The sequence below is a fragment of the Anolis carolinensis genome, chromosome 3, assembly GCF_035594765.1.
Source record: "Anolis carolinensis isolate JA03-04 chromosome 3, rAnoCar3.1.pri, whole genome shotgun sequence".
NCBI lineage: Eukaryota > Metazoa > Chordata > Lepidosauria > Squamata > Dactyloidae > Anolis > Anolis carolinensis.
The window spans coordinates 227,593,923-227,621,896 of record NC_085843.1 but is presented as its reverse complement, the minus strand read 5'-3'; positions in this window follow the sequence as shown (position 1 = coordinate 227,621,896).

The window sequence follows — 27,974 nt, the reverse complement described above, 5'->3', positions numbered from 1 at the left end:
ACAGTATCCACAGGCTATGAATATCTTTGTGAACATAGCTGCAAACAACAACAAATTCTTGCTTCTCTTCAAGTACAATATGTCTTTGTGCATCTTTGCCTATTAGGAATTCTTTCAGCTCAAACTTGAGGGGGATAAAGACTGATAAGTAAATGATTCTTCTTCTTATGTGTCATTAAATAATGTTTTTGCGCTACAATAAAGCACTGAAAAAGCTTTGTTTATTCAAGTGCAGATTTGGAAGTGGATGCCTCCCTGTAGGCTACATCTTGTGTTGCCAACAAAGCCAACAAAGCAACAGAAAATTAAGGGATGTAATTAAGATTAAGTGGTTCTTTTGGTTGCAGAACAGAGAGGATGAGGCTAAAGTATGAAAAATGAGCCTTTTTATTTTTTAAAAAATGATAGAATACAACATCCTTATACAAAACATCTATTCACAGCCATATGGATATGAATATTCAGAGGATTGTATTCCTCCACCTCCTGATATGTATATAATGAAGGCTTGTCTTGACTGCCTTTGCTGCATTTATCTCTATAAATGAATTCCAACTGGGGCTTCTAGATATGACCAAGAAAGGTCTCCTGTCACCTTAACAGTGTGCAATACAGTGTACAGATGAGCTGAGTCTTTCTTCATGGCTCCAGAAACTCCTATATGTACTGTTCTGTCTTGACGTGAGAACTAGTCAGTAAAATCCTATTTCCTCCTCAAAGTTGGACATAAATTAATAGAGACAATAAGACAATCAGTGCCTTTACAGATGTGTAGTGACCCCAATTCCATAGAACCATGTTATTGTTACATATGTGCTCACCATCCTAAAGCAGTGGTTCTCAACCTATGGGTCCCCAGGTGTTTTGGCGTACAACTCCCAGAAATCCCAGTGAGTTTACCAGCTGTTAGGATTTCTGGGGGTTGAAGGCCTAAACATCTGGGGAGCCACAGGCTGAAAACCACTGTCCTAAAGATTCTTGCAGATCAACTGTTTACATATTTTCTTCACAATTAAGTTCGGTTAAATTTATTCAGAAATGTTTTCCAAGTTGCTTTGCAAAGGATTTCAGATTTAAATTAACATCAAAAGTTCCAGCTTTGGGTCTAGTAAGCCTAAACCAAGAAGCAGGAGCGGCCCTAGGTTTTTTCACTATGTAAGCAAACCTAGGGCTGCGGCCCTCCACCGAAATTACGCCCCCCCCCCAAACATACCGCCGGCGGCGCGCTCTCCAGCCATGGAACTACAAAGGCCTCCAGGAAGGCCTCACTTTCTCGTGAGATTTCGTGAAATCTCACAGAAATCTCACAATATTTCATGAGATCTCGCAGAAATCTCGCGAAATCTCATGAGAAGAGCAAGGACTTCCTCGTTCCGCAGTGAGTGACCCGATGGTCACCGCCGCCACCGCCGCTGCCTAGAGAGCGTCCCCCAAGGGCTGCGCCCTAAGCAGCAGCTTCCACGGCTTCAATGATCAACCAGCCCTGCCAAGAAGTGTACTATGATAGAGTTTATACATAGATGAAGGTAGGAAAAGATATGGCAAGCCTTTGTGTTGGCACATTTGAGCATCACACTGAAAACAGAAACAACATTGACAACAATAATGCAATTCAGGAAGTTTGAATAATTGTCAGAATATTATTCTATTATTTATTGTGATTAAAATATTTGGATTTTTATTGGCTTCATATTGTACTGACAAATGACTATAGGGAAGAATGGAAAATTGCTAGATAAGGATGACAACACATTCAGGTCGTTATTTGACTGGAAAAGTGGTCCCTCTGATGTCAGTAGGCCACTCAATGAGCATCTGTTCAGCTGTACACCATGCACTTAAACAGTATGAGATGAGATGCTCTGTTGCCATTGTTGTTTCTCCATACTTTAAGGGCAGAATGCCCTCCCAGTTGCTCATCTCAAAGTGGCAACCTGCAGTTTCAACTGGTAAAATGCCTTACTAGCCAGCTCTAAATAAGAGGGGAAAGGACAATGATTAGAAGCTATGAGGGTCAGAGCAATGAAGGACTCTTATTGACCTCAGTCCTGTGGGAACACCATTGTATGCCTCTTGTGGTTTCTGTGTCAGTCAGCAAGTCTTACCAACAATTTCAATCTCTCACCCACAAGTGCACACATGTGTTTTGATATAAAGGAAGGTTAAATTTTAAGAAAAGCAAAGTGCTTTTCTTGGCCCAAGGTGATATTATATCTATAGGGACTTCCACTTGAAAAAAAGTACAATGAAAATAGTTTACAAAGCTAACTTCTTCCTTAGCGATACCCTAAGTCAAGAAATACCCACTGCCAACTTGTCTATAAGCATTTGTATGAAAAATCCAATAAAATAGCCTTTGAAATGGTTCCATTTGAATAACACAATTGTGCCAAATAACTTGATATTAGATGCAACTGCCTTTTCTAGAAATAAGACATCTTTCATTGTGAATGGGAATATGAGAACATACATCTAGGTAATGTTTTTAAGTATTCTGCTATCTGCTCTTTTATTTCAATGGCCTGTAATGTTTTGGCTTGCTATCGGCATAATATGTGAAGGATTTGAAGCATAAGCTCACAAAATGAGGATCTGCATCTTGGCTGGAAAACTCTAAGTTCTACTTCAATACAAATGATAAATCTCCCTAATTAGGTTTTTGGAACTGTTTGGTTTGATATTTTGTGGTGTGCAGCAGACAGCTGTCGATAAGGCATGGGATAAATCTCTATGTTTGCATTCCTGAAACACCTCTTGAAATAGAATTAGGAGGATTGATGTAAACAATCCTCATGTCTTAAGTATTTCCATTATAAAAGCTACAAAAATTAGAACTGTTACTATAAACATGGTAGATATTTAATACTGTGATCATTAAAGGAGAGCTTTTTCCCAACATCTTGTCATTGGTCTGATGCTTTCTAGGAGAACATAAATTATTCATGGGAATTGTGGTTTCCTTTCACCAACCCTGCAGCACTCATTCTCATACATCACAGATTTTAGATATCTGCTTGGGAGAGTCAACTCTTCAAAACATGAGATTAGTCACATTACATATTTAGTGCTCGACTAATAGTTTAAACTTCAGAGCTCCTTTACATGGAATCCTGGAATGTGTGGTTTCATTAAGGACCTTATCCCATGAGGGAGAGAAAGTGTCATATTACAGCGGCTTTAGACTTGTTGGGTTGAAAAGCAAATCGTATCATTTATCAGCACAGTGTTGTTTCTCACCTTTTCTTCTGAAATTATCCATTCTCAGATTTATCACACAAGTGAGTGCAGTTAAGGCAGAACCCATTTGCTCTCCCACCAGTGAAATTGCGAGACAACACAACAATGTGGGATAACTATAGGCAACTTTATTATATGTTACCAATCAATCTCTGTGTGATCTACCAACTAAATTTAAGGGCAGGAACATAAACTTGACCTTGTACTTGAACTTACATTTGAATTTGGCATGTAATAAAATTGGGGCAGTGGCCCTCCAAGACCAACTCAACCCCAACAATGGTGAAACACCACAGTCCCAACACACAACCCCCATGTTGCACTTAAGGGGAACCTCACTGGTGATTCAGTGGAGACATTGACATCAATCTCCCTTCACCAGTGGTACACGCCGATGTGTACCTAAAACTGATATATACAGTGAGACCTATTTATGACCCCCCTTTCACCCAATCTGCCATGGATTGAACAGTGTAGGGTAGGCGAAAAAAAAACCCAGCCTCATGGGGGGGGGGGAATTCCTACCTGGCCCCAAAAAGGCAACACTTGTAAGTACACTGTAAAGGAGGCAGGTGGGTGGGTTAGCATCTTCTGGAGAGTGTCCTGGGTGGGGAAGCGCTCCTTGGCTAGCCCCACTCACAGCAAGTCTCGGCCGGGACTTTTTTGTCTCTCCCTTCACTGAAAGGGAGCAAAGCACTTCCCTGCCCCCATGTTGGGGATGGGAAAGGGAATTCTCTCCATGGGTTCTTCTGCTCTTCCTCCCAATGTGCCACTGCAGTTGACTTTATGTGACTTCACTTGCTCAGAATCTTATTTACTATCTTATTTACTATCAAACCAGACAAAAATAACTCCTATAGAAATGGTACTGAATTAATATTAATATTAATATTCTTATATGAAACCAAACAATTTCAGTCTGTGGGGATATCCCTAGTGCCCAATACTGAAAACTCATCAATAATCCTCCTACAGATATTTTATTATTCCACAATTGGATATTAAACCTATGCAAGCTTTTGTGTTTATGGTCCAAATGTGAATGTATGTGCTACCTATTCATACTTCTTGCCTGTTTTCATTGTTCCCCACATGGAGGAGAAACCCGCTGTATAGTGGAAGCCTTTCTTTACGGAGGCTCTGCTTTCAGTTCACAGGACTTATTTTCTAATGCTCTGGATCAGATGCAGAACCTCCATGCACAGAAGGGATTCTCTTGTGTGTTTTTTTGCAAGATACTGAAGCACTTTTCTCACTCTCTCTACATACAGGACACTACACACAGTAATATCACTATACAATTTCGGCATTGCTGCATTTTTGCGAACTCATTAAATTCATAATTTCATGAATCTGAACTGCACAAAGCCAGTGGAAAAGAAGGAGAAAATATATTCTCCTCCAAAAGAGGGTTTATCATGAGCAAGATGCTTACAGCCCTCTCCCCATCCATGCTCAAATATTTCTTATAAATAATATTTTTTTCTTATAGATAACATTTCCCTCTTTTTTCTCCAAGGAATTCAATGAGGTTCACACCTTTCAACAATAGAGGAAGCTTGGGTTGGTACTGCTTAGTCTTATTATACCATATCTTTATGCCTAAGCACTGAGATGATCAAGAGAGGTCCTTCTCTCAGCCCTATCATAATCACAAACACAGTTGGGGAGAAGAACATGAGAGAAGTCTTTCTCAGTAGTTGCCTCTCAACTCTGGAACTCCCTTCTGAGGGAGGCCAGAAGCATTGTCCTTATTGATTTTAGTGGTTTAAAGAAAGTAGTCAAGCTCCATCTTCACTAAGTTGCTCTACATTTGAAAAAAGAAGCAAAAATGGAAGGGAGCTGGATTAATGTGCTTCCTTATTTACTTGTTTAACCTACACTGAATATAGTCATCTGCTTTGGACATCACACTGGTGTTACCAATGTTTCATCTATGCCAGTGGTTCCCAAACCTATTTGGTCTACTGCCCCCTTTCCAGAAAAAATATTACTCAGTGCCCCCTGGAAAGGGGGGGTGGCTTAGAGAGGTGAGTGTGGCTCCTGCTCAAGAGGGCAGGGCTGAGCCTCTCCCCTAGTCCAAGATGACCCCGCCCCCACCTCTAGCCATGCCCTTTAGTCCTAAAAGGCCTCTCAGGAGAGGTATAGAGGCTCAGCCCTGTCTCAGGCTCTTGGAAGGAGGCCCCACCCCTTCTCTAGCTCTGCCCTCTATGTCCCAACAAGTGCCTCAGGAGAGGTATAGATTCTCAGCCCTGTCTCAGGCTCTTGGGAAGAAGCCAGGCCCACTCCTCCAGCTCCACCCTCTGTGTCCTAACAGGTGCCTCAGGTGCTCAGCCCTGTCTCTGGCAATTGGGAAAAGGCCCCGCCCTTCCCCTCCCCTGGCCACGCCCTGTGTCCTAATAGGTGCCATCACTGCCTCCCTGGAATGCTGCAGCGCCCACCAGGGGGCAATAGCATCCACTTTGGGAATCACTGATCTATGCTAAGGTCATCTCAGTAGGCTAAAGAACTCTAGGTAATTTAAATTACATTTAGGGTCGCGCGAGGGGGGGGATGTATTACATTTTACTTCCCCATCTTCTTGCATATATCAGATTCAAATACCTGTAATCTACATCAGAAAAGGAAGATGAACTTAATAGAATGACTAAAAGAATTGCTGACTCTTCTCTTATGTGAACTGTTTCTATTCCCAAATAACTTTTAGTTTCTTTGCTGGATGTAAAGTCCATTGATCTAGAGATCAATTCATTATACTAGATGGGTCACACAATTGTTTGCAACTCAGTAGAGTTCTGTAAAAATAATTCTGGAATGGTTTCAGTTCCGAATTAAGCTGTGATATGGCCTGATCCAATCAATGAAAAAGTAGCATAGATATTGCAGATCTTCATATCCTTTTAAGGCAGGAATGAAGGGGTAGGAGGAAATGGCCATATAAGGAGGTACGAGCAGGCCAGGAACACAGCCGATGGGTTATCACATGATTTCCCCGAAATCATGTGTTTTGAGAGAAACGAAAGTAATGAAATGTAATACTGCACCACAAATATGCACCAATGGTTTGATATGTGGGCGGTCGTAAACTGAACCCACTGAATTGTGTAAATAGACACTTGACCCTGTCTGCGGGGTTCTCCCTTTTCAGCATCTAGTTGTGCGTGGGATGAACCTCTGCAGCTGTAGGAACTTTAGTAAACTGCTTTCTTTGGAAAAAACTCCAGTTGTCTGTCTCCTACTTCCACTGCGTCCGCACAGACACATGACAAGCCGAGAAGAGGGGAAGTCTGGTTTCCGCTACATTTTCTGGTGACCCCGACGTGATTCCACAATAAGACGGGCCAGGAGATCGGAGACGGATCCCGTTGGCGGGACGGTCCCAACTCGGCGGTGGGGGCCAGAGGCAACTACCGTGAGACGAGAAGGGGCCCCTGAATATTGTAAGACCGGCTGCGGTGCTTGCCTCTGATGCCAACGCCGGCCGACGGTGGGAGCCGCAACGACAGCGAGGTTCCAAAGAAACCAGCCAGGAGGATCCAGGGAAAAGTCCAGGGGCGAAGGTTGGTCCGACGTCTACAGCAATCTGGCAAGTATAGTGGTTAAATGAGACACTAAGGGAACACAGTTACCGGCGCCGGGAGGGACACAAAGGTTCCCAGGGAGGTATAAAGGGGTTCTGTCTTGTGATTCCTGACACACACCGTTGAGTGTCCAGGTGCCCAGTCCAAGGCAGTCCCCTCTATTAGGCAGGATGGGAGGCAGTGGGTTCAAATCCACCACCCCATTACAGTGTATGTTAGACAATTTCGGCTCAGTTGCAAGTAGAGCCGTAGAAGGAATTCCCCAGAGAACAAGACTTGTGAGGGTGCCCCAAGACCAAGTCGTGCAGGGCTCATGAGGAGTCGCAACTCCCGGGGAAAGGAAAAAAAAAAACTGTTTGATTTCTTTGTCATGTGTGGGGAATAATGAGTTTCAAGTTCTGCATGTTTCGTGGTAATATTGAAGTGAAAATGAAAAATGAGTCTATAGATTTACACAAAAAATGTTGAGCACAAATATCTAGAAATGTTTTATTACGGTTGAAAAAATCTGATTCGAAGAGGGTCTGTCTGTGTTAGTTTGCTTTTGCTGACAAGCTGCAGAGAGGCGAGAAAAAGGGAGGGAGGCTGTTAAAGTGGTGTTGAGGCTCAGAAAGTTTTCCTTGTTATTTCTGAGGAACAAAGGCTGTTTTCTTAAAAAGTTTTCCTTTGCACCTGGGCCTCATGCCAAAAAGATAGTGGGAAAATCTTGGCAGACAATCCAAGGTAAAAACGATAAGTCTGTTAGAATGTTTCTTCCCTGTCATTCTGGTTAAACTCAGGCGAAATGCCCAGAGAAAGATAATGGAATTCCAGTGGACAGCCAAGGTCAATGAAAGCCGCTGTGAACTAGTGAAGTTTTAAAAATGTAATGTGAATTTAATATGAAAAAAAAAGAAAGAAAATGATGATGTAAATGTGTATATATATATATATATATTTTGGGGTTCTGTCTTTCACCTGGATCTTAAATCCTTGCTTTGGACTTGTTTTGGGACAACTGGGTGAGAATGTTTCATGAGCTGAGAGAGAGTGTGTGACTTTATCTAAACAACTAACCACTAATCAGAATTCCTGTGGACCTTGTGTGAATGAGATGTATGTGTTGAATTCAAAATGCATAAAGAGTTATAAACAATGTTAGTAGATTTGTTCAGAAGCAATTCGGAAGCTGTAGATATTTTTTTTTGGAAAAAAAAAATGGTCTTAGGCTTGAAAAAAAAAATCCTTGTTTTGAAAGAACAATGCTTCAGTGTTTTTAGAGAACATGGTGATACAACAGATAAGAGCTGGACATCTGCCCAGAAATTGAATCTCAAAAAAAAAAAAAATGAGCCTGAACAAGTGTACTTTTGAAAACTCAAGCCTCTGTGGGCTACTCCCCCTTTTTCTGTTCTACAGACTGTTTAAACCCCTTACAGGTTATAGGGAAATGTTGGAGGTTCTTTTTTGCAGCACTTTGGAATACAGGTGATCTTGGTGAGTCAAGAAGAAGGAGAAGGAATGTGAATGAATGTTTTGGAAAGGAGATGGATGCTGAAGGGAGAGGACAAGGAGAGGAGTTATTGGTTGTAGAGACTTTGTATGGAAAACTGTCACAAGTTGGCAGTGCAAAAAAAATATATTTATTTTTGAAAAAAATTGACCCCATATTCCTGACACAGAAGGATTAAGAACTGACATTGATTTTTAAATTTTTGATTGACATTTTATTCAAAAAGGGAGCTAGTGCCCAAGTGATAAAAAGTTATCCTTTTGAGAACCAAAGACATGATATAATTGGCTACGTCTCATGTTGCTTCATAATAATTTTGTGAGATTTGGATTCTGGACTTTGTGATTTTGGCCCAACTCTTTCTAAAGGTTACGGAAAGGGAGGACTAGGACTTTTGTAAACGGGACATTAGATCATGCAAATAGGGGCATTTTTCCATCGCCCCCAGCCTGGATTTTGCCAGATTTGAGAAGCGGCAGGAGGCTTTTCAACGTGTGTTACTAACAAATTTTGATCTGTTCAACGAGTCGGTGTAAAAGGGGAATTGAGTAAGTTTAACACTGCAGCAGGACTGGAGTGGAAGATTGCATTGCAGCAAGTGGATAGACGATTGTTAAATCGTTTGCGGAAAAGAAAAGAAAAAGATGTGGAGAAGAAAGATTTTGTTGGATTTCAAGACAGATGAGTGTGTTGTCAAAGGCACAACCTCTGAGGAGGCCTGCCGTGGATGTGAGCGAAACGACTAGAGAGAGTGCTTCAAGAGCCATACAGCCTGGAAGGATGAGTATTTCCCTCCCCTTCTTTTCCCTCTCATTGTTTTTTGCTACAGGTCCTGAACTCCTGTATGGGATAAACCCAGAAGTCTATGAGACATGTTTATTGAGAGGCCTGGGAGGGCCTATAGGTGTTGCTGAGTGTTAAGGCTGTGATGGAGTGTGGCATCAGGCTGGAGGCTGTAAGGGCTGACCAACTCAACAACATACAATTTTCTATTTTGACCCAACTCTCCTGGATAGGACCTTTTGTAATGGGACATTGCAAATAATTTGGATTTTTGCCGGATTTGAGAGACAATGAGGGACTTTTTCATATGCCATCTAACAACCTTCCTTTTTAAGCCAAAAGGAGGATATAGCACGGAGGCAATGTGACAAAGAATAAAATAAGTTAACCATTGCAGCAGGACCAGAGTAAAAAGGATTACTGCAGATCGCGAAAGAAGGCCCATGGAGGAATCATTTCTCAAGAGGCCATGGAGGGGTCGTTTGGGAGCTGAATAGTGGCCTACCTGCCCCACCCGTGGAGAGACAAGGGATTTCAACAAGATTGGCTGAGACAAAAGTGATGCCGAACAGGATGATCGACAGATGGGTAATCCGTTCCCCCTCCCCCATTCTCTCTCACTGTCTTCCTGCTTTCTTTTTCAGCTTTTTGGACTCCTGTTCCTAAATTGGAGATCCATAAGGCATTGTTACTGAGAGGCCTGTTTTCCAAAATGGAGATCCATAAGGCATTATTACTGGAAGGCCTGTTTTGGAATCCAAAACAGTTTAAGTCTACCCCACGCCACACGCTGGGTATACTGGGTATGACAGCTAAAGCCCTGTGAGAGATGGAGATTTTCTTTACAGACTTTTCTTTACACAGAGACAATTCTTAGAGACTAGAGACTTGATTGGACAAAGAGACTTTCTTCAAATTAACTGAACATTATTCCTTTGATCAAGGAAGAGGAAACACACCCCCAGTTTGACTTTATGCCAAAGACTGAAAAGACCTGAAAGTTGGACATGTATGTGAATGGCCACCTCGGGCCATAGCAACAAATCCATCATCGGAAGAAGCCAAATGACTGGGCTAGATCAGAATTCTACTGTGGACTATGTCCTTTCTAAAACCTGATTAATATTTTTAATCCTCATGTGTTGTTTACCTCTGGTGATGAAACTATGTACAAATGCTATTCTGCGCTCATTTTCCACTGAAAAGATAGCTTGGCTGCAAGCTAGAAGGGATTGGAGGGACCCATAAGTCTGCTCATTTAGTTTGCTTCAGCTTTTGTATACACGCTTCGCAAAAAAAAAAAAAAAGGGGGAATAAGGCAGGAATGAAGGGGTAGGAGGAAATGGCCATATAAGGAGGTACGAGCAGGCCAGGAACACAGCCGATGGGTTATCACATGATTTCCCCGAAATCATGTGTTTTGAGAGAAACGAAAGTAATGAAATGTAATACTGCACCACAAATATGCACCAATGGTTTGATATGTGGGCGGTCGTAAACTGAACCCACTGAATTGTATAAATAGACACTTGACCCTGTCTGCGGGGTTCTCCCTTTTCAGCATCTAGTTGTGCGTGGGATGAACCTCTGCAGCTGTAGGAACTTTAGTAAACTGCTTTCTTTGGAAAAAACTCCAGTTGTCTGTCTCCTACTTCCACTGCGTCCGCACAGACACACGACAAGCCGAGAAGAGGGGAAGTCTGGTTTCCGCTACACTTTAGATTGTATTTTACACATTCTTCCCAATAATGTATATCAGTGCCTACAATTTCCATGTGGGAAATATTCATGGTTTGCAGTTGGAAAAACTGACTATAGGTAGTCCCCAAGTTACAAACAACCAACTCATAAATAAGAATGGGGCTGAGACAGGAAGTGAGAGCAATCTATCTCTTGGAAGGGAAATTCACCCCTAAAATAGTTATCATTAGAAAAAGGTGTCTGAAATGAAGCTTTATCACCAATCCTTGTTTCCACAGCAAGCCACATTTTTTCAAAATCCAATTATCACATGGACAGAAAGTGAGGTAAAGTCTTCTGAACAGGGGCACCTTTCCCTATGTCCAAAACACACGCATACACACACACACACATGCATATGGCACACCCATAGCTTCCAGGCCTATGGGTGAAGATTTTGGGCCTATGCACCTGGGCCTCACAGGACCTACAAACGATTACCGAGTAAGGAGCAATCCTATGGCTTTGGGCCTATGCACAAAGGCCTGGTGGGGGGGAGAGTTTGGGGTGGCTGGGTCATCTTGCATCTCCCAGTTCCTTTGCCTGGCTTCTTACTGAGCATTTGAGCGGGGCTGGCTGGTGCTGTGGGCTTGGCCAGCATCTCAACCCCCCCCTCCGAAAAACAAAACAAAACAAAAACAAATGTCTGACCTCCAAAAAGACGAAATGAATCAGGGCATCGATGAAAGCCGGGAGATGAAACAGAACAAGGTAAGTCCCAAAAGCACATCTCTAGTATATATGACAATATATTTTGTCATATAAGCATATATTTGTGCTCATGTTTTTATTTTGTGCTGAAAATCTTGTTTAAAAAGATGCTAATCAGTCTAGGTTTCTTCTCATCAGGGTCTCTTGAGACTCAAAAAACATAATTATCAACCACTATTTAATATTTTAATTGTTTTTTTTTCTTCATGTCAGGAGCAACAGGAGTTGCTTCTGGACTGAGAGAATTTGCCATCTGCAAGGACGTTGCCCAGGGGACGCCCGGATGTTTTGATGTTTTTACCATCCTTGTGGGAGGCTTCTCTCATGTCCCCGCATGGAGCTGGAGCTGATAGAGGGAGCTCATCCGCGCTCTCCCCGGGTGGGATTCGAACCTGGCAGCCTTCAGGTCAGCAACCCAACCTTCAAGTCACAAGGCTTTAGCTCACTCCGCCACCGGGGGCTCCTATTTTAATTGAGTGAGTTGTAGTTCAAAATATCTGGAGGGTGTCAAGTTGTCTAACTCTGAAATACTCCTGATTTAATTCCTTTGGCATACCTAATTACCTTGTGGAAGCATTTCAGTGAAGGAATGTCATTAATCATATCGGTAATGCTCAAAGCAGAGTCATCTGTTAATAACTACTCTTTCATGTAGATCCAATAAGAGTAATTGTTAAACTATCTTCAAGTAATAAATTCTGTAGTCTGCTCTCATAGTTATTGGGAAAGATGGGGCAAAAGGGATTATTTGGGAATATTTGCTTTTCACTTTGCATTTCCTGAATGAAGACGTTAACATTGACAGGAAGCTACCTGAATAAAAGAAGAGTGAAATTGAATAATTGAAATTCTTCTCGTCTACCTTGAGATGCCCTTGCAGGTAGTTGTGGGCTGCAGTCAGAGCAAATTAAAAACCAGACCTATTCCCATCACCTTTAAATCAATAATGAGTTAGGCAGGCTGTTCATTTTTAAATACTACTCCTTCTTGACCTAATTCCGTGAATAATGTTTATGACTTTGGGCATTTTTTTCTACCAAGGATGATGATGTTGTGAGCAAAGGTATCCTATTCAGTTGTACTTACAGACTTCATCTAATCAGAGAAGATACAGTGCATGAAATGAACACATCCCTGCATTAAATGTAACATGACCTTGCACGGTGCAATGTTTCTTAAACAGAAAACCAGTTTATTTATATTCTTCTTTGAAACAAAGTGACTTTTTATTTAGCAGATCTTTGAACTTAATGGGATGGTCAAACATCTTCATTGTAGGCATAATTCCTGTTTATATAACATGTATTCATTGATTTTTTGCAGTATATAAAAAGAGGCATCATTTTGGACTGTCATCACCTTTATAAACTAAATTATAGAGAGTGAAGACTTTTGCTTTCAGAACAAGACACAGGCGTGAATGCAGTTTTAGTTGTACATCTGTGCATCTGCTCAACAATCATTAGGCTGATTTTTAAAGGACGGTATCCCTACTTTTGCAGTTTTTCCTAAAGATAAAAAATGAGATCTTATATCAGAGTGGGTGCTTTCACCCCTTTCCTTTCTACCCCAGTGGAACTGACCTTTTTCAATGCAGGATCATACCTCCCTAGCCATTCATCCAATGCTTTTGGGTTTGGAAAGATCGGCCGCTTACAAGAAACGTTGCCCAGGGGACGCCTGACTGAATTCACTCAATCTTCGGGGAGGCTCTTTCCGTGTCTTTCCGTGGGCAGATCAAAAGACAACTTGGCAAGGTGGCACTACCTGGAGGAATCCTCCACCTTGTGTGACTGTGGAGCTGAACAAACAACTCAGCATATGTATGCTTGCCCACAATGCCCTGCCTCATGTACGGAGGAGGTTGCTGTTGCCCGCTTTTGGTCCAAAACTATTTAGTTGCTTGTGATTTCTTTTCTTTTCTATTTTATTTCCATTATTTGAAATGTATTTGCTGTACCAATGCTTTTGACACGAAATAAAAAAAAATAAAACCTCCCTAGCCAGTTAGTGGCTGGAGAAGGGAGGGGAAATCTGGAAAATGTCCAGCTGTAGTTCAACAACCAGAAGTAAAGAGATGCAATCTTAGCTGATTTCATCAAGATTTGTTTATGTGTTTGGATTTCATCAAAATCTGTACATTGTCTTCAGCTGTTTTCATTGGTGTTAAAACTGTTTTGACGTCACAACGTTTAATAAGTTTTAGACTATTTAAATTACAGCTTTAAATTGTTTTTATCAGTTTAAAATGATTTTGTTGTACACTGCCATGAGCTCTCTTGATACAGGGTAGGATATAAATATTTGAATAAATGAATCCTCCCAGATCTGCACTGTGCCCATATGTACTTACTGACAATCGGAGAGGATAACATCGTCTCTTGGCTGGACCCTCCCTAGAAATTTTCACCTTCCCTTCGGCTCTAACATAATGAATTTTAAGAATAACTGTAAGATAATACATCTAGGATAGAAAAATGAAAAACCCTAACATAGGATGGGTGATATGTGAATACCATCTTAGCAGACCACAAGCTAAACATGAGTAAACAATATCATACCGTGACCCAAAAAATAAATGTCTTTATGGCCTGCATTAATAAGAGTATAATTTTCAGATCAAGGGAAATAATAAAGCAGTTATATTCTACTTTGGCAAGATATCACATGGAATACTGCCTCCATTTTTGAACAGCTCAAGAATGATTTCAACAAGCTGGAATGTGACTGAGATGATCAACATTCTGGAAAGCAGGCCTTATGAGGAACAATCTAGAAAGATGGCTACATTTGGCCTGGAGAAGAGAAGACTGTGTAATTATATGATAGCTATCTTTAGATATCTTGATTGTGTATTTGTGCATGATTATATAGTCCTGCATGGCAGAAGATTGCACTGGATGGCTATTGTGGTTTCTTCCAACTCTGTGATTCTATGTAATATTCTTTGATGGAATGTCATTTAGAAAATGGAACAAGCTTCTTTTCCCTTACTCCAGAAACTGGAATACAAATATAAACCAATTGATAAAAATTACAAGAAAAGGGATTCCACATAAACATGAGGAAGAACTATTTTAATGTAAGAACTACTGGAAAGTGGAAAACATGTAGACTCCCATAATGGATGGTGAATTCTTCATCTTTGGAAGTCTTTAAACAGAGGTTACATACAAAAGTATCTTTCAGAAGTGCTTAACTTGTGTGTTCCTAAATGGCAGGAGGTTGGACTAGATGGCTTTTTGTCATTTCTTCCAGCCCAAAGAATCTATGTTTTTTAATTCTGTCTGTGTATTTGTCCTCTAACTATAAAACTGTTGTGTCCAGTTTTAATCATGATTTTTAAACTTGCATATTATGTTTAATCTTTGCTCTATTCATTTTAATATGTATTTTGTAGAAATGCATTTTAATATGTATATTTTATAGAATGTTTTTAGATGATTACATGTTTTTAGCAATGTTGTAACCCATCTCAAGCCACGAGGAGAGGCAGGTAAAAAATAAAATAAAATAAAATAATAATAATAATTATGGACAGGAGTTTTATAGCTCAAGGAAGTGCAATAAATATAAAGGTGAATATACTGCTATGATAAAAGATTGTGTCAGTGTATGTGTTACCAAAAGGATTCTGTCCTATATCTGAACACCTTTGAGAGGATTAACTATAGCTGCTGAGATCTTCCTCAGTGCTGTGATGGTACTACATGGCTGCATGCCTAAAATATGGAAAATTGTGTTTGCGGTTATCTAGTGTGGGCTCTTTTATACTGCCACTTAATGTGTGATGCACCAGGCTGATGCATGGTAACACTGGGTAAACCGTTGAAGATCCAGATCTTTGTAGTATGGATGCCTCCTGGGATCACCATCTGTAATCCTAGGAGGTGCTCCCACAGCCATCCCATTCTCCCCAGGCTAAGTCAGTCCAGGAAGGTGGGATGGCAGTGACACTCCCCCCGCCCTGTATCCATTCCACACCCAAAATAAAAGAGAAGCATGCTAATTATTTTTGGAGGCTGCCTGTTGTTGCATAGTGGTCTATGCTGATGCCATGGAAATTTGGAGGGGGAATTCTAAGAATGTGACTTACCAAAAGCCTCCCATTGGGTTTCTATGACTGAGCAGGGATTCAAATTCTGTTCACTAGAGTTGTAGACCACTACACCATGCTGGCTCTCACTTCTGCATATACAGATCATCACATGCGTACAGTGTACATTAAGAAATGCCATATAATACAAGCAGGATCATGAAAGATCATTAAAGGGACAACTGACACATGGTAAGTTATTGAGCTTATATGTAAGACAATGTTGTGACTCAGCTGGAACCTCAGACTGTCTCTGATGGGAATTATGGGATTCAGGTTCAAGATGACTCTGATGGGAATTATGCAATTCAGGTTCAGAGTGTCCCTGCTGTAGAAGATGAGGACCAGGGAAGCTTTTCCACAGCAGGGAATGTTTAGATCGAGCTGGCCGTTTGGAATTCAGGGTTAGCAGGAGTGTTAGAATAGCAAACAAGAAGGAGGTCAGAGGCCAAAGAAATGCTTTCATGCTATGCAAGGGGTATTAAAACAGTGTGTTGGGAGACAAACCTTTGTCAAAGCAACTTCTCGCTCAAGTCAAGAAGCAGGCTCTCGTTTTCCTGGATTATCTTGCAGCCTTGTGTGTTTATGTTCATGGGACTTGGTGATGCTCTAATGCAGGGGTCCTCAAACTTTTAAAGCAGAGGGCCGGTCCACCATCCTTCAGACTGTTGAGGGGCCAAATTATCATTTGGAAAAAAAAATGAAAAAATTCCTATGCACACTGCACATATCTTATTTGTAGTGCAAAACAACAACAATAACAATGAAAGACCAATACAATATTTAAAAATGAAAATAATTTTAACCAACATAAACCTATCAGGATTTCAATAGGAAGTGTGGGCCTGCTTCTGGCCAATGAGATAGTCAGGTTAATTAGGATTGTTGTTGTTGTGGGTCTTCAAGTCATTTCAGACTTTGGGCGAGCCTAAGTCCAAAATTATTTATTTATTCATTTACTACATTTATTTACTACATTTATATCCCACCCTTCTCACCCTGAAGGGAACTCAGAGCAGCTGTATGTACATACAATATATTATATTATTAGCATAGCACAATATTAGCATTATATATTACTATATTGAACTATACCACTATACTGTAATGTTATATGTAATATATAACATATAATTAATATTAAAAAGTCAAAGGTTCAGTCATGTCTGACTCTGGGGGTTGGTGCTCATCTCCATTTTTAAGCCGAAGAGCCGGCGTTGTCTGTAGACACCTCCAAGGTCATGTGGCCGGCATGACTGCATGGAGCACCGTTACCTTCCCGCCGGAGCAGTACCTATTGATCTACTCACATTGGCATGTTTTAGAACTGCTAGGTTAGCAGGAGCTGAAGCTAACAGCGACGGCTCAAGCCGCTCCCAGGGTTTGAACCTGGGACCTTTCGGTCTCCAGATCAGTAATTTATTATTATTAATATAATAATTAATATTATTATATGGTATTATTATTATTATTATTATTATTATTATTATTATTATATTGTATAAAATGATAATATTATTATCAGTATCATATGTATATACAATATATTGTATTATTAAAACCGATATAAAAATCTTATATTATAAATGAGGGCGGGGGCCAGGTAAATGGCCTTGGAGGGCCGCATCCGGCCCCCGGGCCTTAGTTTGGGGACCCCTGCTCTAATGGGACCTTGTTTTATTGGATTATTCTTTGAAGCCTTGTTTTACAACAATCTTTTGGAACTGTACTTTTGCTTTTTAAGAACTGTTTATTTCCTATTTTCTAATAAACTACAAAAGACTTTAACCTGTGTGCAGCTTGGTGTATAAAGCAAGGCGAAACTAGACTGAGGTGCGACAGATAAGACAATAAATGCACTGTCTACTCCTTATAAAGAATGATAGAGGAAAGATCTAGTGTACAAAACGGCACTGCTTTTTTTGATCTTATTTCCTTTGTACTATTAAATGCTAAAAATGCCCAATTGTGATAATTAAACATCATGAGATTGTACACAGGTTTGGATTTCAGATTGTTAAACAAATAGTGTCTGAATAATAATAATAATAATAATAATAATAATAATAATAATAATAATAATAATAATAAAACTTTATTTCTACCCCACCACCATCTCCCCACGGGGACTCGGGGCGGCTCACATGGGGCAAGGCCCGACCAGCACAATTTACAAAAACAACAGCATAAATACATTGAACAATATACAAAAAAATAAATAAAACACAGTAATACAATAAAACAAGAGTTAATACAGCAGTAATATCAATCAATCACCAAGTACAATTCAGTCGACTTCATTGGTGGAGGGGACTGAATGCCTAATAGTGATGAATATCTACTCTCTGCTGTTTTAGCAATAGCTGTATTTCATTTCATTTTTTTAAATGCAGAGACCTGTATTTCTTAATGCTAATCAACATTTTTAAGAAGTTGGTACTGTTAAAATTATTTCCTCTTTTTAAATATATGCATGTTATAAGAAACACAAGCAAACTTACACTTTGCATGTCAATGATTGACTAATTTCATGTTGTCATCTATTTGAAATTTAGCTGACATAAAGCAAATAGACTACATTTTAATATTGACTTTTGTGGTGAACCTCTGCCCTTTCAGCTCTTATTACCTTGATAATCATACTCTTCGTCTAAAGAAAGAAGTCAGTAATTATTATACTCTATCGTATGCTAAAAGAAAGCTGACTCCAGTTGTTTTTGTTCCCCTGCTTCTGACAGCTATATACAGCTGGGCTGAAAGAATGACAGATGTTCCAATGTTGCAGAATTAAATGAAAGGGTCAGATAAAGGACAATGGAAAAGGCCTGGTAAGTTCAGTAGACGAAGGTTTGGGTAAGCAGCTAAAACTTTGCAAATATTTTCCCCCTTGAGCGCACTATTTGGGAAATAAAGAGTATCAGCATTATGAGACACAACTGTGTTGGTGTAAGACTCCAGAGACCCAGATTCAAATTTCCACTCAGCCATGGAAACCCATTAGGTGACCTTGGGCAAGTCATGTACTTTCAGCCTTAGACAATTTTGCCCTATGATAAGTTGGAGACAACCTGGATCCTGAAGATACATGGCAAGAATATATCATCTCTTTTGATAGTGACATATGGCTTTTACACCCAGCTTGTTTACAATGTCTTATTGCACTTTATCACTACTCTTCATTTTTCTAGGCTGTCAGTGTTTTAATAAGACTGTTCCTTCACCCTTTCCTGATCACCTTTATACTATTTATGAGCCCTATCTAGAGTTCTGCACAAGTTTCTTTCTCTGCACATGCATTTTATGTCTAGGTTTTTAAAGCATTTGATGTGTTTTATGTTGTATATTTATCTTGTCATATTGTTTTAATTCATGGATTGTGTTTTAACCTGTGTTGATGTTGGGCTCTTCCCCATATAAGCCACCCCGAGTCCCTTCGGGGAGATGGAGGCGGTATGTATGTGTATATATATATATATATATATATATATATATATATATATATATATATATACACATATATATATATAAAATATTATTATTATTGTATGACACAACAAACAAGATAGATATGCTGGATTTCGTATCACAAAATCACAAGTCGAACACTTCCCAAGAGTCTAAAACTGTGTGATGTGTTTTCAGGTGATGCACGCAAATCCCAGTAGGGTGGCCTTTTGCAGTTAGGGTTATTATTATTATTATTCTATGTCATATTATTATTATTATTATTATTATTATTATTATTATTATTATTATTATTATTATTATTTATGACACAGCAAACAAGATAGATATGCTGGATTTCGTATCACAAAATCACAAGTCGAACACTTCCCAAGTGTCTAGGACTGTGTGATGTATTTTCGGATGATGCGTGCAGATCCCAGCAGGGTGGCCTTTTACAGTTGGCAGATCGTAATTTTGTCAATGTCTATTGCAGGGGTCCCCAAACTTTTTAAGCAGAGGGCCGGTCCACAATCCTTCAGACTGTTGAGGGGCCGAATTATCATTTGAAAAAAAAAAAAACAAACAAATTCCTATGCATACTGCACATGTCTTATTTGTAGTGCAGCAACAACAACAACAACGAAAGAATACAATATTTAAAAATGAAAACAATTTCAACCAACATAAACCTATTAGGATTTCAATGGAAAGTGTGGGCCTGCTACTGGCCAATGAGATAGTCAAGTTAATTAGGATTGTTGTTGTTGTATGCCTTCAAGTCATTTCAGACTTTGGCCGAGCCTAAAATTAATTATTTATTTACTGCATTTATTTACTACATTTATATCCCACCCTTCTCACCCCGAAGGGGACTCAGAGCAGCTGTATGTACATACAATATATTATATTATTAGCATAACACAATATTAGCATTATATATTACTATATTGAACTATACCACTATACTATTATATAATATGTAATTTATAACATATAATTAATATTATTATATGGTATTACTATTAGTATTATATTGTATAACATAAGATTATTATCAATATTATATGTATATACATTATATTATATTATTAAAACTGATATAAAAATATCATATTATAAAACTGAGGGCGGGGGCCAGGTAAATGACCTTGGAGGGCCGCATCCGGCCCCCGGGCCTTAGTTTGGGGACCCCTGGTCTATTTTTTCCAAATGCCGGCTGAGATCTTTTGGCACGGCACCCAGTGTGCCGATTACCACCGGGACCACCTGCACTGGTTTCTGCCAGAGTCTTTGAAGTTCAATCTTGAGGTCCTGATAGCGGCTGAGTTTTTCCTGTTGTTTTTCGTCAATGCGACTGTCTCCTGGGATGGCGACATCAATGATCCACAGTTCTTTTCCACAACTGTGATGTCTGGTGTGTTGTGTTCCAGAACTTTGTCAGTCTGGATTCAGAAGTCCCACAGTATCTTTGCATGTTCATTTTCCAATACTTTTGCAGGTTTGTGATCCCACCAGTTCTTTGCTGCTGGGAGGTGGTACTTGAGGCATAAGTTCCAATGAATCATTTGGGCCACGTAGTTGTGCCTCTGTTTGTAGTCTGTCTGTGCAATTTTCTTACAGCAGCTGAGGAGATGATCAATGGTTTCGTCGGTTTCCTTGCACAGTCTGCATTTTGGGTTATCAGCTGATTTTTCGATCTTGGCCTTAATTGCATTTGTTCCGATGGCTTGCTCCTGGGCTGCAAGGATCAGGCCTTCTGTCTCCTTCAGGGTCCAATTCGTGAGCCAGAGCCAGGTCTTCACCTTATCAGCTTTTCCTTCAATTTTGTTAAGGAACTTTCCATGCAATGTTTTGTTGTGCCAGCTGTCAGCTCTAGTTTGTAGTGCGGTTTTCTTGTACTGGTTTTTTGTCTGCTGTGTTTTGAGGAGTTTCTGATTTTTTCAATCAGAGCAGGTTCTTCACTTTGCTTTACATATTCATATAATATAATATTCATATAATACATATTATTATTATTGTTGTTGTTGTTGTTGTTGTTATTATTATTATTCTATGTCAATGGCACAGTGAACCCACTCCAGGTTGTAGTATGAACGTTAGTGGATAAGGGGGTCCTACTGCACATGGAAATATGTATTAGTACATTGTAAAGCTCCTTCAAAATTCTGGAATGGATGTTTCAATCTGCTGAACAGAAATCCGTTAGTTGCTTTTTATCACCAATGCTTTTTTTTACCAATTTCCAGCTTCATAATGGAACTAACAGAAGTACCAATAGGTTGGGTACAAGGCAGGGTAGAGTAAGGACCTCTAAACACCCAAATACAAATGTGATATCTAAGTGTAATAAAAATAAAGAGACAGTATGACGAATAAGAAAACTTGTCTTTGGTTCACAGATGTGAATGCATCAGTGCTGATAAATGATTTGTATCATGAACTATATATTATGAAAAAATCTGGAAAGAGATACAAGGATACAAGGAGCTTATTCCATGACTTCCTTGTGCAAGTTTCTTAGAAGTTATTTTTTCTTTCTTTTTTTTTAAAGATAACTGTACAAAATACTATACAAACTGTACAAAAATCCTGTACAAACAAATAGAATGAACATTATACTGTAGAGAGTTAATAATAAAGTTTATTTATATCCCACTCCCTCTCTCAGGGGACTTGATGAAGCTTACGACATAAATAATACAATAAATGCAATACCATAGAATAGAGAAAATGGAATAAACAATTCATAACAAGCATTATTCCCAATGCAACTGTTTCACCTTTTAGAAGTCAGGCAATTATGTGTGCACGCAAAGCAAAGCTACTATTAGAGGTGTCCCAAGGTTTATTGATGATATTTTTACCTCTGTGTATTCTTTCCTTAGATATTTTTGAGCATGTTCCAACTTTTTTCATTTGGCATTTATGTACTTGTGTACCATATAATATAATTTACTTCATCAAGACTTCTTTTTGTGGTGGTGGTATGATAAGTGCTTGAATGTGTGAAGTAATACTTTCAACACAAAATAATAAGTATTTTTCAAACACTTGTACTAAGCCAGAAGTCTCAAGAAGAGATTAGAGCTAATGCAAAGCTTTGAGAGGTTCAGACGTCGGGAGAGAAGAATCAATGATTTTATCTCCCACACATCAGTTTTCTAGCTTTACCTGGGCAATGTGCAAACTGTCCAAATCTTATTATTTTATCCACTACAGCTTCCTTAAGCTTATGAGCTGCTTTCTTGTTTTTTTTTTTTTGTCCAAACTTATTTTAAGTTGATGTTCTGCTGGGGGAGAAAAGGTTAAACACATTTTTTTAAATTTTCTTTATTGTAACTGTCATTGTGCATCCAATATTCCTAAGATACCACCAGCAAAAGTAACAATCCACCTCATTTTTTTTTTGTAAAATATCGAATGACTGCCTGGAGAGGGGATTCAGAAGGTCACATTAAGCTATGGGAGAATACATGTCAAATTGAGCTAGAAAAGAATCTTGCTGAAAATTCATGATTGCTGCCTCTCACAATTTAGAGTACTTATCTATATGTGCAAATAATCAGATTTAGTATAAGGCAATTTCTGGTATGGTTCAGTGTTTTGGGCATAAAACTATGGAGATGAGAGTCCAAATTCCCACTTAGCCATGGAAACCCATTGGTTAACCACAGTTAAGTTACACTATCTCATGCTCAGAAGAAGGCAAACATAAAAACCCACTCTGAAAAATCTTGGCAAGAAATGACAAGTTCCCATGACTTCATCTTATGGTCTCTACAAGTTGGAAACAAGGCACACAACAGTGACAAACTTTCTATACATAGAAGAAAGCTCTCCTTCAAGTAATATGGCTTTAAACAGTTTCCCAACTAGTTCCACAATTGAGTCTAAAGATGTACTGAAAGCCAGAGCAGATGACAATGTACTATAGAATCATAAAATCATAGATGAGTTGGAAGAGACCACAAGGGCCATCCAGTCCAACTCCATGCCATGCACTCACTCAATGCACCCCTGACAGATGTTCATACAGCCTCTGCTTAAAACTGCCCGAGAAGTAGACTCCACCACACCCTGAAGCAGTGTATTCCATTGTCAAGCACCTCTTACCATCAGGAGGTTCTTCCTAACATTTAGACGGAATCTCTTTTTTCTGCAATTTGAATCCCTTGCTTGGCATCCCGGTTTCTAGAGAAGTAGAAAACAAACTTGCCCTTTCCTCAATGTGACATCCTTTCAAATATTTAAACATAGATAGCATGTCCTTTCTCAGTTTTCTTTTCTCTATGGTGCTTCTGTTCCAGAACTAGTCACCTTACCTGAAATCAATCTAGAACATTTCATCAAAAAATGTCACTGACTTTAGTAGACAACTCGTCCTTGCTCATAACCTCCATCACTCTACCTTTTCTGTTTTCTTTGCAATGTCTTTTTTCTCCCTTCTTTATAAATACATGACTATAATTCTTCTAAATCCACTGGAAGGAGGTTCTTTTGATTAAGTTGGAAACAGATGGAATTTGAATTGAAAAAAATTGCCAGAAGTGTTTGTCATTATGTTCCATTCCAAGGACTCTAAATGTTTCCAAAGGGTTTGGAAACTGTGTGTGTTCACTTTGTAAGCACTCATAAGCTTGATAAATCTCCTGCACATTTTAACTAGATAAATTGATTCAATGCTTTGTGGTAATGAGTGACAGACATTAGTGCATTAGACACGTGTAAACCCATTTCCTTAGCAAGTAAAAAAGAGCTGTGTATGTGTGTGTGTTTGTAGAACTAATAATACTGTATATTTCATTTATTACTTAATCCCTTTTCTGTCACAACTCACATTTATTGAACCTATTTCATTTAACTGCAAATAAAATCTGACAAGCTGTCTTTTTGCTGCTGATGTTTTAAATAGTGCATTGCAAACATGTGACTCTATAAGGTTTGGGGCTTTCAGGGAATCCTATACCTTTATTGTGGTATAAAGCAGCACTTCTCTGCTTTCTAATATGGGCAACCTTGCATGCCAGTGATGAATGCTATGCTAGTACTCATTGGATGTCATTCTTTATTTATTTCTTGGAAACTCATCACATATCATAAACTAGCACTGGTCCAAGACCCCCACTTACAGGGCCACTGGTGTAAATACATGCAGAGTGCATTGCTTCACTGTGTCCATAGGCAACAGTGTGCAGATAGGTTCTCAACATTATATATGTGGAGGGGGGGGGTGATGATGTGTGTGTTAGAGAGGTAGGAAGCATTTTGCCACATTTTTCCTAGCTGAATAGTGTTTGACAGTTTCTTAGAGGTGGTACTTATTACAAGCATATATTCTTTTTCTTTCCTTAAAGCTTGTGGTTAGCTGTGGGGAATGTGATAATTTGTTTCGTTGGGCGTTTTTTTCCTCTGCCACTGCTCTTACTATTTGTATCCAATCATGGTTTTACACCCAGGATAATCTACCACCTAGCAATATTTCCTCCTGCGAAGGATAGTTACCTTTTCACGGTGCTGGAGCTTGAGAGCCTCAGTGATGCCACAAGTGAAACCGTGAAGGGACACCCAAGATGGGAAGGTCATGGCAGAGAGGTCACACTAAATACAATCCCTGGGGAAGGTAATGGCAACCCACCTCAGTATTCTTGCCATGAAGACTAAATAGATCAAGGAACTCTGGTGTGGGCTGATCCATGAGGTCATGAAGAGTCAGAAGCAACTGAATGAATGAACAACAAAAGCATTATTTCAAAGCATTTGGAATATTTGAATTAAATTCTGCCAATGGGGCCTTTTTACCATACTGATTTTTTAGATGTATTGGTTGACTGGTTTTCTACTCACTGAGGCTTCAAAAGTAATCTACAATAAAGTAGATATTTAAAAAATTCTACCAGCTAGTGTTAAAGGCCAAAGGGTGCCTGCCAAAAGCTCAGGAGTGATGAGCAGACATTGCTCCTTTTGCTGCTATAAAGCTTTGTCATAGGTAAATGCTAATCTAATGTCTAGTAGTGATGGAACATACAACAGGACTTCTGCTGGAGATATCAGATTCTGATAATACTCAAAAGAAATGTGATCTTTTGAATACAACACCAAGGCATTTAGGACTTTGTAGGTGAAAGCCTGTTCACAAGCAAACTGAAACTAGAATAATTGGTATACAGAGCCAGTAATATATGGTCTCCAAATGGCACTGTAGACAATAGACTTCTGGTCACATTTGAACCTAGCTGTAGCTTCAGAATACTTCTGAAAGTTAGTAAATTGCAGTGGTAGAATCCTGTACTCTAGGGGCCTGTCAATACAGACAAACAACAACAAAAAAACATACACTTTTCATAGCTGTCTTGAACCTGAACACATGGCCTCTTTCGCACTGACAGCACTTCTTTTAGACTTCAATGTGATATATCAAAACTCACTTCTTGCTCCCAGGAATTGTGTACAATCTAAATTGGAGTGGCCTCAGGGGAAGCGCAGGACAAGTTGCTGCAAGGGGTGGAGGATTGTCACCATACTTGTTTACATATCAGTTTCTACTTATTGGAGTGTATGTGTTGTAAAATTATAGATCACTTTAATATTTTATGAATTTTTGTGGAGGAGCAATAGCATACACAGGAGTAAATACCAAGAGGATGTCTAACCCCCTTTTATTTTTAAGTTTGTTGGGTTTTTTTGTTTGTTTTTTGCCCAGACTGGCTCCTTTTTCACCCACTGATGCAACTGCTGCCATCATCCCCTCCACACCAATGCCTCGCACTTCTGCTATTTTGTTTCTTTGTCCAGATCTGGAGTTAGCATACAATTTTTTTCTGGTTCCTGAGCAACAGGATAGGCTAAAGGGTTGTCAGAAAGAGCTATATCTCATAGCGCTGGCAGTCCATACAGGCTGCCCATCCACTTGGGAGTTGGAGGAGAGGAGCACACTGCTGTTGCTGGACTGAGCTAGTGGGGGGAGAGTAAACTGCTTACTCCCAAATAAACTGTTAGAATTGTGTTTATGCAAATTTGCTGTATAGACAGCAATGCCATTTTATACTGCAGGTAGATATGGCAGTAACGGGATGAATTTGGGGCAGCCCAGGGACAATAACTTGAATTATAGCTGGGTTATTTTCTGATGTAGACAAACACTAGGGGGGAAAGTGAGAAAAAGAACTATGGAATTTTTTTCTTAGAAAAAAAGACATCTGAGAATTTTTTTTCTTAGTGCACCTAGAGTTCCTTTTCTATTTCACAGGTACTTCTCTGACCACTTTTGCTTCTTAATAGATACTTTATAGAACATACCGCTTTGTGGAAATCATTCTGTACCTCTACTTGGGGCACATCTTCCCAGCTTTTGAATAGTAAGCTGAAAAAGAGCTTGAACATTGTTTTCATCCTAAATATCTTGATGTCACCTTAGATCGAACACTAACATGTAGGAAGCATGGCATGACATCAAGCACAAAGTAGCTGCACGCAATAACATCCTGTGGAAACTTACTGGCAGTGCATGGGGTGCAGATCCAAAATTAATAAGAACATCAGCTCTGGCATTGTCTTATTCAACTACTGAGTATGCCTGCCCTGTTTGCCACAATTCTGCCCATGTGAAGCAGGTGAACATAGCATTGAACAAAACATGCAGAATAATCACAGGATGTCTCAAACCTATACCTGTTGATAAACTCTACAAGCTAGTTGGCATTGCTCCCGCTGATGTGCCACAGGAAGTTGCTGCTAACTGTGAGAGAAATAAGGTTGTACATTGTGAAAGCCATTCACTGCATGGCTATCAGCCTCCTCCCAGTAGACTCAAATCAAGGAAAAGTTTCATGAGGACCTCCACTCCTCTTGATGTTTCCCCAGCAATAGCGAGGGTGTCCTGCTGGGCAACTAAGCCAGGAAATCTCAGTTGGATGGCCCCCACGAAGGTCTACCTCCAGGGGCAAACCAAGAACGGGCAACCTGGAAGTCCCTGAACAGACTCAGAAGTAGAGTGGGCAGATCAAAAGACACCCTGGCAAAATGGCACTACCTAAAAGAATCCTCCACCTTATCTGACTGTAAAGCAGAACAGACAACTCTGCATTTGTATGCTTGTCCGCAGTGCCCTGCCTCATGTATAGAGGAAGAATTGTTTGAGGCTACAGACAATGCTATCTCTATTGCCTGTTTTTCGTCAAAAGATATTTAGCCACTTGTGCTCCTTCTATTTTTATCAGTTTTATACTAATTTATGCAATGTTTTTGATATTAAATAATAATAGCAGGTAGCAAGCAAAGCTCTATGGACCGCTTCAAATGGTTAAAACAGCCCCATTTGCCGCTTTTGGCCGAGTCTGGATGGGGACTGCCAAATGCCATCATATGACACTCAGCAGGCCCTGTTAACATTCCTCCCAAAGTGAAGGGGAAGTGCTGGGAGGCGCATCCTTCACCATCTTGGGGAGAAAAGTGTGTTTTGGATAACTTTGACAGAGCTACTCGCACTTTCCTCCCCCTTTCCTTGCATGATGGGGGAAAGAGTGGCAGGGCCAATGCACCCTGCCCCATCCTGACTGTATGATAGGGGAAGGAGTAGGGCATGCAGGGCACCACAAGCCACCCTGCACAATTTCATTTTCACCGGCGACTGCCGACAAAACCGCATGGCCCAAAAGGGCCATGTGAAGAGGTCCTCTGAAAGCCATTGTTCATTTCAATTGGTGATGGTTTAATTCAGCTCTTTTGTCATCATTAAATTTACTTTAAGAAACCGTTACCATCAATTATACAAATCACTATCCTTGTTTTTCTGTCAAATTTGTATGTTTCAGTTTTGTTTTTGTTTTTTTGTTTTTTTGCTGTATCAATTCCTAACAAGAGATCAAATATGTTTGGAAACAATTCTGAT